Source organism: Psammomys obesus, unplaced genomic scaffold, assembly GCF_907164565.1.
Source record: "Psammomys obesus unplaced genomic scaffold, mPsaObe1.curated_primary_1811, whole genome shotgun sequence".
Taxonomy (NCBI): domain Eukaryota; kingdom Metazoa; phylum Chordata; class Mammalia; order Rodentia; family Muridae; genus Psammomys; species Psammomys obesus.
In genome coordinates this window covers 5,074,203-5,088,196 of record NW_026596155.1, presented here as the reverse complement: position 1 = coordinate 5,088,196, position 13,994 = coordinate 5,074,203, and the positions used below count along the sequence as shown (strand labels likewise).

Below are 13,994 nucleotides of genomic sequence, written 5' to 3'. Positions count from 1 at the left end.
ACGGCAACTCTGAATGGGTCTGGAGTGTTGCTGAAAACCTTCCCTAAAGCGTTGCAGGAAGGGAAGCCAGGACTTGCTGACATTCCTTATGCATTGAAAGCCTTTACCCTCTACAACGTCCTTGCAATTCTCGATCTTAGCAGTAGGTGGCGCCCGGGTCCCTGTCTTTGAACAGAGCTGCTGCTTTCCAGCACTGACAGCTGGTGCTGGTTTAGGAAAAACAAGGGCAGCTACAGTACCCGGGAAAATGATTGAACACGGAGGAGAGGGGGCACTGCCCTTGCCGTACAAGTTAAGACCTGAACTAGTGGACAACGTCTGAGCTCTCTTTCCTCACGACCAAGATGCCCATCTGTGATGAGAATCAACTGTTTATTTCATTGAGAATAATAAAACTGAACTGCAAAATTATCATTACCCAATCAAGGGTTGCCAGAAGGGCTGGAATCCTAAAAGAGTCAGCTCTTCTTCACTGTCTGACAGTCACCACTGGCTGCAGTGGCTGCCATGACTACACACTGGCTAGTGGGCTGGAGGTTGCTTGGTCCCACCATTCTTGAGCAGTACACACAAAGCCCAGGGTTTCTTCTCAGGACAAGAGAGAGGGGGCAGAATTAAATTAAGCCAAAAAAAGACAACTGGGAAAGCAGTAATTTTGTTCGACTTAAACATATTTCTGTCTAAGTGTCACCATGTGGCTAGAAGCTGAAACAGTGAAACAGTAAACAGCACAGATATACGGCAGAGTATAAAAGAAACATGGCAGAGCTGAGGTGAACCATAAAGGACCACAGGGGATAACTTGTATTAAAATATGTTACTTTCATGTGTCCAATTCACTTCAATAGGCTAATGGTTTGAGACTTGGTAGGGACATTTGTAAAAAGTCAGGGTTGTTTTTCCCTTTATTTTACTAGGTAACACGGTAATTGGGTAATTTAATTTTTTTTGGCTGGAAGGTCTTGAAAAACTGGTTTTCTTCCTTGTTTTTGTGTTTTAGACAAGTTAAAGAAAGCTAATGGCCTATACCGTGCTTTCCTTTTAACACAATTAAATCTTTTTGCGCTCAATTTTCACATCAGGGCTCCCTAACAAAATTCCAATCGACTGGATCATTTTTAGATACATATTTACCTGAAGAGAAAATAATAAATACACAAACCTATGAAAACTGATTGGTAAAAAAAAGAGAAATTGACATTTGGTTGATAAGAATGATGAGTTAATGAGGCAAAAAAAAAAAAAAAGTCTGGCTCTACTTTATTGATAATTAGTAATTCTAAAAATATTCTCACAATAAAGAAGAAAAAAAGGCAAGGATAATTTTTAAAAAAATACTAAATTTCTACCTAGCTCCATCAAAGAAAGATGCTGCTGGTCCCTTTTCATTTCCATGTGCACCTGTACTGGGCTACCTTCATCCTGGCTTGGCCCACTCTCACAGGGATGAAGAAGGGACACTGCAACAAAATGAAGCAGCTGCCACATAAACACCAAGACGCCCTAAGCCATCTCCTTCAGCTTCCTCTGCCCACTTCACGGATATCACAGCTGCTTAAAGAAGGCAGGGGTCTCATTAGGGTTCCCCATCCGCCCAAATCATTCCCAGGGCAGAGGTCTGCTAGGCTACAGCAGTTATCTTAGAATAAGCAGTGCCTGCCCGAATCTACTTTTTGTGGGTTTAACTGATGAACCAATGAAAATATGTACAGCTGTATACAGTTGCATAGTTCTGAAAAAAATGAGAGGAGAGGAGACACATAACACTTAAATTCAATTACTTGCCCTCCACCCAACCCCCAATCCTCAACAGTACAATCAGCCAACGTAAAGACTTCACAAAATCTCTTTAAAACTTTCTCGTTTGTTTTCTAGTTATTCGGGCCGCCAGAACGAAGATTTTCCTCACCCCTGGCTTGAGCTTCCTGCTTCTCCTCCTATGCAAGGCTGAGGACGTTTCCATCTCCTTTCAAGTGCTTTCTTTGGAAGTCATCCCAATATTCCAAGTTCAGTTCTTCCAGGTAGCCTCTGGAGGCTGAACAGGGAAGTCCCATGGTTCTCTATACCCTATGAGGGCCCTACCTAGCACTCGGAAGTGCCCCTGACCCACATCACCCTCTCTGTTTTCTTACCTATTCTCTTTCCTTTAGATGAGTGCTATTCAGCTGGTTCAATCTGGCCTACTGTACTCTATTAAACAACCAAGTTAATGTCAGGTCATAAGAATGAGATGTTAATATCACTATAAGGAATGTTATGATAAACAAGCAATATTTAGCTACATATACCTAAGAATATATTAAATTAGATGCTCAGGCTAGGGAAAAAGACACTGCAGATACATCCTGATGAGTATCCCTTTCATAAATGCCAGCCAGGTAGGAAGTGTGCTGGCACTGACACAATGTATAGCACCTGCTATGGAGAAAAGCTGAAATAACTAAGAATCGAACATGCCCCAAGTCCAAGGCCAGGATTCTTAGTAGCCAGGAGGGCTGGCACCTCTAGGAAAACAAAGGATTGCCTGACACAGGGAAGCAGCTTGCTCACCAGAGGCTGATGTGATCACACTTGCCAGCAAATCTGCTTGAAAGGGAAAAAGCAGCCAGGCTGGCTCTGAACCCTGACTTCTGTCACAAGTGCCCCGGTTCCTCAGTGACTCCAACGCTGCTCCCTGTCCCAAATAAAACTGTCATTGGTGAGTATCAGTGTTTAGCTGGCTGTTGTTTTCTTCTGTACATCCTCAACAGCCAACATTTTATATCTCTTTTAAAAAATTAATTTTCCGCGTGCTTTGAACACCTATTGCCAGCTCTTTCCTCCCAAATCTTCCAATAGGCTACCCACGAGCTTCGTTTTTAAACATCCTTGCTTAGTCCTCTTTGCATAGGCTGACCACCCGGTCACAACTATGCTCAAATTAAGGCAGAGTCATCACACGCCACGCTCCAGCTACTGTGCTCACGAGGAAAGAATAATTAATTATTCACCCATCTGAGTCTGACTGTGTCAGACGTCCGTCAAGAACTTCCGTCAAGAACTCGATACCCCGATTCCTGGATTCTTCCCCCTTTATCCTCCCAGCTCGCGACCCGTCCTCTCTGTGAGACACCATAAGGGCTAAATATAGATCTACGCACACCAGCAGTTCCTTGACCATTGTCACATGGCGCTGCTGACGAAGGACTCCTTGGAGACGGCGTTCACCCAAACATACATACACAAGTATGCGTGCAAATTTATCCACACACAGCAAACGCCCCGAATTCATCTGCGGAGTCACATTTACATTCACCAGCTAAATGCTCTCCTCGCTCTGTTTACCACACCGGTCCACCCCCATCGTCCTGCACTGTCAGTGAGCTCGGCCACAGTGCTTCGCCTGAACTGCACCAATTTGGATGGGGTTAAGTGATAAGCAATAGTCAAATCACACACAAACGCACACACGCGGGCACATCCCTTGTTTCTCCCTTTGCCCTTTTCTCTTGTACAGTCCTGGAAGTTATTTCTAGGGCCTCCCTCACGAGCTCAGCCCACGAGGCTTCCAGGTACCCCAAGCCACGTTAGTCTCACCCGGACTGGTGTCTGAAGGCAACTCACCCGTGTCTAAGGACAAAACAAAACAAACAAGAACACCCAAGCCACTCTTTCAAGTTTACATAAGAGCCGGGGAGGAAACGCAAGACTTCTATTTCCCTGCCCGATCCTAAGAGTCAGACATTAAATTATAAGGAAACTTCAACAAAAATAAACAACAGCCCGAACACTCACAAGCACCGCAGGGAAACTAGGCAAAAGGTGTATGGAAAACAACCTAGGCGTGCACAGAAAGCTTAGAGGGAACGCGGAGAGGATGAATGAGAATCCACCTCAGGCAAACCCTGAAGATCTAACAAGATCTCCCAATCGGAGGCCTGGCTGGGCACTGGGGCGAGGCGCAGCAAGCCCGGCATCCACGAACCCCCGGGTCCCCGGAGCTCACACCGCACCTGTTGGGAGGGTGGCGGCCCGGGGCACGGAAGCAGCAGGCGCAGGAATTCCCAGGTCTCGGAGGTGGGGACCTCGCGCCGCGCCGGGACTCACGGAGCAGCCGGCGCCGTCCCGGGAGCAGCGCCCGCGCAGCCCGGGGGCTCCCGCAGCCCGCTCCCGCCATCCCTTCCCGGGGCCCCCGGAGCACCTACCCGCACACGGCCCCTCGCCTCCGCCTCCTGGCTGCTGCTGCGCGGCGGCGCCCCCCAAGGCGAGCCGAGGACCTGGAAGAAGCGAAGGCAGGAAGAAAGGAAAAAACCCGCCGATCCAGTCGGGGTCCTTGTTTATACTGAAACTCCAGCCGCAGCGGCGCACACCCCCTGGCTGCCGAGCGCCCGCCTCCCGGCGCCGCGGGCCACGCCCCCTCCCCGGCGCTGGCCAATCCCCGCGCGGCTCCCCGCCCACGCCGCCCAGCCGCGGGCGCTCTCGGGGCCCCGGCCGGGTCCCCGCGGGGTTGGGACTCCGGAGACGCGGCGGCCGTGCCCGCCCACGCCGCGGAGGCTGGCGCGCTGGCGCAGCGGGTCTAGGCAGCCAGGGCCGGGCTCGCGATCCCGGCGTGCGTTTCCTCCTTCGCGCGGCTGCCCGCGGCTGTTTGTGCAGTCATGTGTCCCCGAGTGTGTGTTCATCGGCCTGTGTGGCTCTACCTGTAAATACCGGCTCGACTCGTCGTACAGTATCTGTTATCATAATTCCGCGCTGAAGGTTACTGTCCCTGTAACTTTCGGAGGCGATCTGAGAGCCACCAAGAGTGCTAGGAGCTGTGCGAAACGCTGGGGGCACGTTGGTGGCCGCAGCGCCCTGGCCTCAGGTTGCAGAAGCCTCCCGGCTCCTGGAGGGGCAAACGCCAGGTAGACTGCCACTCAACCAAGATGTAAAATGGCAGGTGTGAGAACTTTCGCGAAGGCGAGGAACCTACCCTCTAATGCTAGGCTAGTCCTCTGTGAAGGTTGTGTTATCATTGCAACCACTTACGACGATAGTGGTACTTAACGCTACCTTTGGATACCTGCTATTTTGGGGGGAAAAAAGGGTAAGAACTCAAAACTCAGATAAGCTAGAAAGGAAAGGGAAGAAGTGGAAATAAAGAGACCCATGGGGGGGGGATGGGTAAGATCTGTCTGGAGACATTTCAGCTCAAGAAAAGTAGGCTTTGTGAGCTTCGGTTGGTTCATAACTCTGCTGGACCATCCTATGGGGCTGTAATCTGCGTTTTAGGACGGAGGAACACTGTGCCCCTTCTGAGGTCCCTGTCTCTCCTTGGGATGGAGACTGTTCTGACAAGGAGCAGTACTGCAGGCCCCGCAGTTGCGGCTGAGCCTTCTTTCTTGATCTCACTGGAGGTTGGAATCCCCTCCATTTTTGGAGGCCCGCCTCCTCCTTTTCTGTTTACTGCGTAAGTCTCGCCGCCATTTGATACAGTGAACATTTTACTTATTACTGAGTCTCTCCCCTCACTTGTCAAAATGTGAGCTCCATGGGAGCAGAGCTTGTTGTTCACCTTCCCAGTGTCCTCTGTTAAGGACAGTGGCCAATGTATAAGTATATGCTGGCTGGAAGGAAGGAAAGAAGGAAGGAAGGAAGGATGGTTGTCTAGCACATAGTACGCACACAGTAGGTAATTTCTATTCTTCCATTTTCTACACCTCAGAGTTTCTTTCTGATCTTTTGGCTCCATTGGCTCAAATTGTATCCTCATAAAATATGTCGGAGGGAGTCGGTGGCACATGGCTGAGGCCAGCCTGGTCTACAAAGTGAGTCCAGGACAGCCAAGGTTACACAGAGAAACCCTCCCTGTCTTGAAAAACAAAAAACAAAACAAAACAAACAAAGTTGGAGGGCTGGGAAGATGACTCAGCAGTTAAAAGTGTTTGCTACCCAACAAGACAACCTGAATTCTATCCCAAAAACTCACAAGGTGAAAGGTGAGAACTAAATCCTGCACAAACACACACACGCGCACACACACACACACACACACACACACACGGTTAATATAACAAAATGTAAATATTAGTCAATATTTACTGCAGTATTGACTACGGTAACAGTCGAGTTAAGGCAAATAGAACCTCATTCCGGCGCTAAAAGATAGTGACCCTGTGTTACATTAACACTATTCGAACATTATACATCGATGTAGGGAGGGGTTGCTTTTCCTAAGCCGCTTGTACCTCAGGCACACAAAAGAAGTGCAAGCATGGTCATGAACAGTACAAGTCCTACTTCCTTTCTTTTTTGTTGCTTTCATTTCCAAAGAAAAATCCCAACTTACGTCATGCTGTATCCAGTTTATTTTTCAATCCAGCTTTTGTGAACACCGATATTACTGCTTTATGTATCACAAGAGTAAATTTACCCAGATGCCATTGTGCAATCTTTCTCATTTTGCTTTCTCCTTTTCTGTTCAGCCTGTGTATGTTTTTAGATCCTGCACTTTATTTATTTATTACTGTGTGTGTGTGTGTGCATGGCGTGTGTGCATGAGCCTCTGTGTGTGTGAGTGTGTGTGTGTGAGTGTGTGTGTGTGTGTGTGAGTGTGGGTGCGTGAAAGCCTGACAACAGCTTTTAGGAGTCGGTTCTGTTTTTCCATTCTGGGTTCCAGGGATGGAGCACAGTCGCTGGCTTTACAAAGCAAGAGCTTTTACCTGCTGTGCCATCAAGCTGACCCAAATTTACATTGTTTAGTTTTCTTTCTTTCTTCTTTCAGATTTACTTTATTTTTGATTGTGTGTATGTATGTGTCTGTGCGTGTCTTATACATAAGTATGGGTGCTTACAGAGGCCAGGAGACAGTGTCTGATGTCCTGGAGATGGAATTACAGGTGGCTGTGAGCAGTGAGCTGCCTCTTAACCTCTGAGCCATCTCTCCAGCCCCTCAACTTGTATTTCTAGTAATCTCTCCATGTTAGTATGTATTGGCATCATTGACTCCTTCGATCCACCATGGAATGTTTTGTCATACCTGTGCTACATGATTGTATTATGTTTAATCGATAACAACACAGTGAGAGGTAGGTGTCATTACTTACGTTGTGACAAGAGGGAACAAGGAAAATAAAGAAGCCAAATATCCTGAATCCAGTGGTCCTGTTTTTCCAGTTCCAGTAAGGCAAACCTATCACCCTTGTAAGAGTTTGTGAAGAATGTTTAAAATTATAAAGCATGTGTATTTAAGTCAGAAGCAAGATGTTTTCTTGAAAAGCAGTGTTTCTTATTTGCCTAAACTAGATACAGGTTTAATACCATTAGTTATAATTTGCTATTTCATTAAGGCACTTGAACTTTAAGTGAAAATGAAAAATAATTGTCTTCAAATATCAAAACTCCTTGTATTAAAACAAAACGAGCCACCAGGGCATCAATCAGGATTAAAGAAGAAAAGTTGTGAGGGAGTGTATTATAAAGCTGGCACAGTACACATCCTGTAGTGGAAGATACCCAAAGCAGAATGGCAGCTCTTGCTTGCATTTTTTTTTGTTGTTGTTGTTGTCTTATTTTTGAGAGTTTCATACATGAGTATACTGTATTTATATACCTTCAGTCATCCCTCTTCTCTTTCCAACTCCTTCTTTCCATCCAACCCTGTATCCATGACCTCTTCCATAATTATTATTGTTTTGTACATACATACATACATACATACATACATACATACATACATACATACATACATGGGGGAAACTGCCGAGTCCAATTAGTGCCTTTATGCATGTGTTTACAGCTGAGCCCTCAGGACTGGGAAACCTGAGAAGCTCTGTCCTAGGAGAAAACTGATTCTCCCTCCCTCAGCTCCCATGGACTACCTGTAGCTTTTCATCTGGACTGGGGCCTGTGACATTCCCACCCATGTTGACATACCCATTTATATGGTCTTGCGTGGGTAGTCATATTGTTGAGAGTGTGTGGGTTCAGCATCCCTGTCGTGACTAGAAGACACTGTCTCGCGGCAGTCATCCAGGCCCTCTGGCTCTTACAGTCTTTCCGTTCCCTCTTCCACTATGGTCCCCAAGCCTAAGGTGTAAAGATTGTGTTGTATGTGTCCCAATTGAGGCTGGGAATCTCATGACCACTTGTTCCTACATTTTGATCATTTGAGGACTTCTGCAATAGCATTCATCTACTGAAAAAAAAAGAAAAAAGAGGTTTCTCTGATGAGGGTGAGAACTTGTACTATGGATGGGTGTAAGGATAAATATTTAGCATATGTTTGGAAGTAATATTAATTTAGGAAAACGTATAGTTAGCATACAGTTGGAAGTAATATTGTTTTAGCAAGATGACTATAGTTGGATCTCCTCTAGAGTCTATGACTGCTCCAGACGTGGCTTCTTGGCTAGGTTTATAGTATCAGGCATAAGTTCCGAATTGTTGAGAAGACCTTAAGTCCAATTAAACAGCTACTGGTTACCCTCAAGACATAAGCACCGCCATGGCAAATTCGGGGGTGTCTTGCCAGGCCGAGGCCCATCTTCACTGTGATTCCCATACTTTACAACTGGGGAGTATTGTTAATAACTGTTCTCCTCTGGAAGCGTGTACATCACCTTCTGATACTATGTGCTGTTATGGATCTTGAAGAGCCTTATGAAATGGCTATGTAACTCCTCAGAATGTTTTTACATTTTCTCACTAATCTATTCTCTCAGTCACTCTGGAATATGGATATGGGCAGTTGAAGGTGTGAAACCTGAGCTCCATTTTGTAAGTGGAAAGAAACAAAGGGACAGGTCACATTACCAGTCATCAGTTAGAACCAAGGAAGGTAAACCCACTCTTGGCAAGGATGGTTTACATGGTCTCTTTCAACTGTTGACAAATGAGTGAGAGAATTTTCTACAACAGCGCCATGAAGAATAAGCAGATAAAGTATTGATGAACTGCATCTAGTAGTTCTGAGTATCACTTCGTAGCTTGTTAACCTGTATATTCAAAAATAGTTTCTCTGTGACATACCAATGCAATAAACTTTCTTCCAACAGGTTAAAAATAATAAGAAGAAAAACCCTGTAACACTTATTTAACATTTATTAACCATTTCCTGTTAGAGAAAGGAAAGTCCTTTCTATTTCACAACAAATGAATTTTAGAGAGAAGAAGAAACTGTAACCCCCACCCTCCCCCCACCCACCCACACACCACAGAGGGGGAAACACTGCAGTTATGGCCAAGGTAGTGGAGAACACAAGGCTCCCTCTGGAGGCTCTCTGTCTTGAACTCTCGCTCTCATTCTGTTGCAATGGAAAGATGGGTTACCGTGCCAAGGTTTTAGGACAATGAGAATAGCTTGGCTCCAGACCTCAGAGAAAATCCTTTATTTCCTTCCTTGTTCTTTGGTGTTGCTTTCCATGACTTCCCTTTCCTTGTTGTCTGAGGACCTACAGCAGAAGGAGGAAGAAGCTTGCTTGGCGTGCTTTGGTTTTGTGCCCTCTTCCTGCTTTGACCTAAGGAGGGCCTGCCCATGACAAACCTAGCTTAGAACATGGCCATGTCGAAATTTCATAGAAATACAAAGGCAGAGGAGCAGGTGGGCTCCAAACAGTCACATCCCTGGAGCAAGGTGAGAAGGTCAAGGAAGGTAGAACCTAAAACTGTATTTACTTATGATCCTAACTCCCTGCCCGGTGCCATCAATTCTTTGATGACTATGAAATGATCGCTGCTGCTTCAGAGGGACTTCTGTGATGAGCCAAATGACCAAGTTAGCCTTGGTATGAACATCTCAACAATTACCAACATTTGTCAGTTTGTAAAATTCTTTCCCAAGTACTAAATTGCCTTAGGGAGAACACTGAGTCTGTGAGAGTCAGCCCAACAGCAGCCATGACAGAAGATACAAGATTTCATTTCCTGGCATCAGCGAACAGATTATATCCAGCCTGCTAAGTAAGACTTCCCTTCTACGTGGAGGGCTTGAATATAAAGATAAGTTCAGGAAGTTTGCCCATGCTGTTATCACTGTTGCTCTTTATCTCTCAGACCCTAATATTCCACAAAGAACATAACAGCTATATGGGAAATTCCACCATACATACAATAGTCTTTCAATTCCTTTAAAGATGTGTAAAAATTCTAAAAATTTCTATAGACAATAACTGTCAAAGCTGTGTTTCCTTTAGTAAGCATTATTTCACTTGCCGGTTATTATTTATTCTTAAAAAGCAGTTATGTGTGACACAAGACGATGTCTCTCCTTAGAGTAAAAACTGACAATCAATAACTAACATAACTTGACATGATCACATGGTCTCTGTTGATCATGCAATACACAATAGCACACTTTTCTGCGCTGACGAGAAACACCCAATAAACGTGGGTTATTTGATTAAAGTGTGCCACCAGTTTGAACTGGAGTGTGACTGTACATGAATTTATATGGATGTTCTACATTGTGTAAATTTTTATAGTGGACAGCAGGTATATTTCTGTATTTGTAACTTCTATGTTGGTAGGATTTGACTGTTTTTATGAATGAGTTAATTTTTCAAAGGCTTTTTATGTTATTTTTGAGATAGGGTCTCATGTGTCCTAGACTGTATCAAACTCTCCACATGGCCAAGGAGGACAAGAAAATTTCATATTTGAGATACTTATAGCCTTTTATAGTAAGCTTTCTTATTTTTTTAGAAGATCCCTTCAGTTTTAACTAATTATCACTCTATGTCCTAGAACATTGAGTAAGAAGGAAGAAGGAGAAAATGAATAATAGAATAAGACAATTTTAGAGCTGGAAGGAATATTAATTATCATCTCTTCTAATCTTTCCTATTCTCATGCCACCAATCAAAGCATTTCTGAGATGAAGAAATTGAGTCCCAGAGAGAAATGATTTCTCCAAGGCTAACAAGATAATAGCAAAGTTACACTTGTCCAAGACCCGGAAATAACTCAGGGCTTCAAGTACTACCTGATTTGACTTGCTAACTATTATCGCTGCAGATCCAACTCTGCGGGCTACCTTGACATTATAGACGTAACATTTGTTGTCAAATGCTGAGGACAGATAGCTAAAGACGCTTGATGAAACAACAAAGTAGAATTTTCTAGGTACTGCTGACCCATTGACATTCTCTAAATATTGCTAATACTGGTAATTTACAGTCTTATTTAATGTTTAAGGCAATAAAAGAATAAACTCTTTAATACTCTTCCCACTAAAGTAATTATTTTCTAGTTAATATATTAGTCAGACCTCATGAAATTCCGGTGGACAAAAGGCTTCTTTAATTAGCATTTGCTGTTGTCATTATGAAAGCACAACCCTAAAGAATCATCTCCCTCAAAGAGTCACATAGCCCATCACAAGGTTACATCATCTTTTAAATCAATGAGACACTTTCTCAAAAGTAATGATTTTGAATGATTCTGTGAAGTTAAGTCTGTGAAAATACCCAAATATTTATTTTGACGTGGGGATAAACATTATTTCAATAGTAGAACCAGAATTCCAATACAAAAATATCTAGATATTGCTTTTTTGTTTGTTTGGTTTGTTGGTTGGTTTGTTGTTGTTTTGTTTTTATTGTTTTTGTTGTTTTTATTTTTTATGGAAAAGTTCCTAGAATTCACCTGTATTTCTCTGGATGGCTGAGAGAATCTTTGTCTCTGGGACCGCCTGAGACTGGACATTGGAGGCCAATGGGGCTTTAACTTAATCTGTAGAATATAATTCTTCTCATGAAGAAAGACTTAGCTGATTTGATAGTGTGTTTATAAAGTATGATCATTTGAGTGGCAGGTAAAAGGATACATTTCTATTTTTGTGAAGTGCTTAAAAAATAGAGAATTTATGATCAAAATTAGATTTTTTTTCCAGATAGCTATATTCCATAATCTTAAATTCCACATTTACTGAAACACAATATATACTAGTGAATTATAAAGTCACATTATTTTTTTTTTGTATTTATGGATTGGTCACACTTATAAAGTACCTATCAGTAGTTCAAGTAATTGAATTGGATTCCTCAATGTAAAATGCTAATACATGCAACATACGTTTATTAAAGACTATGATGTACTTTAACTCACGTAATTTTTCAAATTAGCCACCTCGTGTATGTATTTTGAGGTGACTGTGTGGGTTCTACTCTATGTTGGGCACTGTGACACATGGTTAGCACATAGATGAGCTTGCATTCTTGACTGAAATCTGCTTTAAAGTCAAATTTCTCACAGTAGCGCCATTAGCACATGATTAATGTTTCCAAAGCCTGGAATTAACTGTTGATAATTTTAGAATCTACAATTACCCACACAATTGTCTCTAATTAGCTGTCTCTAAAGAGTGGTCAAGAGTGGGAAGAAAATGGAGGTTGACTGAGGAGCCGGCTCCTTGAGAGTGGAACGGTGCCTTTACTTGAGATCTGTCCCAAGCATGAAGCTGTGCTGGGGTTAGGGTCTGAGCTGGAAGAGGCTGCACAGAGGTAGAGCTTGAAAAGAGGAGAAAAGAGAGGACAAATCTTCTAAGCCAGACCACAGCTCAGTGGTTTATGAGGTTATCAAAGTGTTAAAGGAGCTAAATCTGAGGCTGTCCAAGGCCTTCCCTACAAAGCTATGAATAAGCACTTCTCACAGCAAGAAATTCATGGCGAGGGGCAAAACAGAATGTCCCAGTCTAGACAAAGTTCCACCGATGAATAAAACATTCGCTTTATATTCTGTTTGTTGTTTTATAAAAACGCACAACAAATCCTTTTCCTAAATGCCCCTATTAAAAAATCAAACACCAGCTGTTACACGTCATAAACCCAAATTTTTCTGATGTCCAAAATGCTAACAAACTCCATTTTCCTCCAAAATAGTTGAACTAGGACAAAATGTTTTGAAAACATCTCTAAATAGATGTTGTTCAGCTAGCCCTAGCCCCTTGCACTTTTAAAAGCTAATCATAACCTTTTGATCCAGAGAAAACAACAAAATAAAGATGAACGTGAATTTTGTTCTTTCTATGAGACAAAACACTGCCCAAACCAACCCTGTGAAGTGTATCACAGTGCAACAAACGAGGAGGAAAAGCCCAACAGCCATGGGGCCTGCTGGGCTTCATCAACATTACAAGAGAAGTGGTCTCCTGTGTTTCTCTCTGACCCTCCCACCACTATCTCTCCATCTCTATGTCCCCCACTCACTCCTCCCCTTTCTGTGGAAACCAGGAGCTCTCAGGCTGGATCAGCCACCTACTATACTCATGGTCCTTCCCCCAGCCCCCTCTCCTCTTGTCCCATGTCACACAAACACACATGAACCACAAAATGATGAAAACTTTTTTTCTTCACTCCAAATCTAGAAGCAGTCACCCATGTCTTAAGGAAGGAGAAATGTCTGACCTGCTAAACACCAGTGCTTTGGGGGAGAATAACACAGCAGTGGTCATTCGCACAAAGGCTTGCAGAACTTGTTCTAGAGAGCACTAGGGGAAGCAGTCCAAATCAAGAGGAGCAGTGAGAGCAAGGAAAGGCAGCTTGTCTCACCTAGAGAGCCTTTGGCAGTCTTTCAAAAGGACTCTAGTCAGACAACCAATCAGCTTAGAGAAGCTATTGTTTCGGATTCTTAAGAGTTCTGCGTGAAGTTAAAGACTGCAGTTTGAAGATGATGCTTCGTGCGAAGGCTGGTTTTTCGTTTGTTTGTTTTATTTCTTTGTTGCTTGCATTTTATTTTGAGGCAGGTCTCCTATAGCCCCGGCTGGCTTTGAGTCCAATGCATAGCCTGATGATAAACATCTAACCCTCCTGCCACCACTTCCCCAGTGCTAGGATTGCAGGTGTGTGCCACCATGCCCAGTTTACGTAGCCCAAGGTTTTAAACATGCTAGGCAAACACTCTGCCAACCAAGTTATGAAATCCTCTTTCAAAAACTGCTTTTTATCCGTAGTTGTTAAATAAGAGTAAGAGCTTTACGACAGCCAAGTGGCTTGAAAAGACCCAGGAGGGACAGGCTCATGACAGCCCCATTGGGTGTCAGA

At 43.8% G+C, this 13,994-nt stretch overlaps 1 protein-coding gene across 5 annotated transcripts in view; it reads right to left on the bottom strand.

Annotated features, from left to right (window-relative positions):
* The window catches only part of Rasgef1b (RasGEF domain family member 1B), a 494,986-nt gene that overhangs the window by 30,345 nt on the left and 450,647 nt on the right, over positions 1–13,994 (bottom strand). Inside the window, exon 1 of one of the 5 annotated variants that reach the window (XM_055594540.1) lies at positions 4,185–4,291. The exons of the other annotated variants lie outside the window; for them this stretch is intronic. The gene's annotated coding sequence lies outside the window, so the exon portion shown is untranslated. Of the gene's footprint in view, positions 1–4,184; positions 4,292–13,994 lie in introns of those variants that run through there. 5 annotated transcript variants of the gene reach the window in all.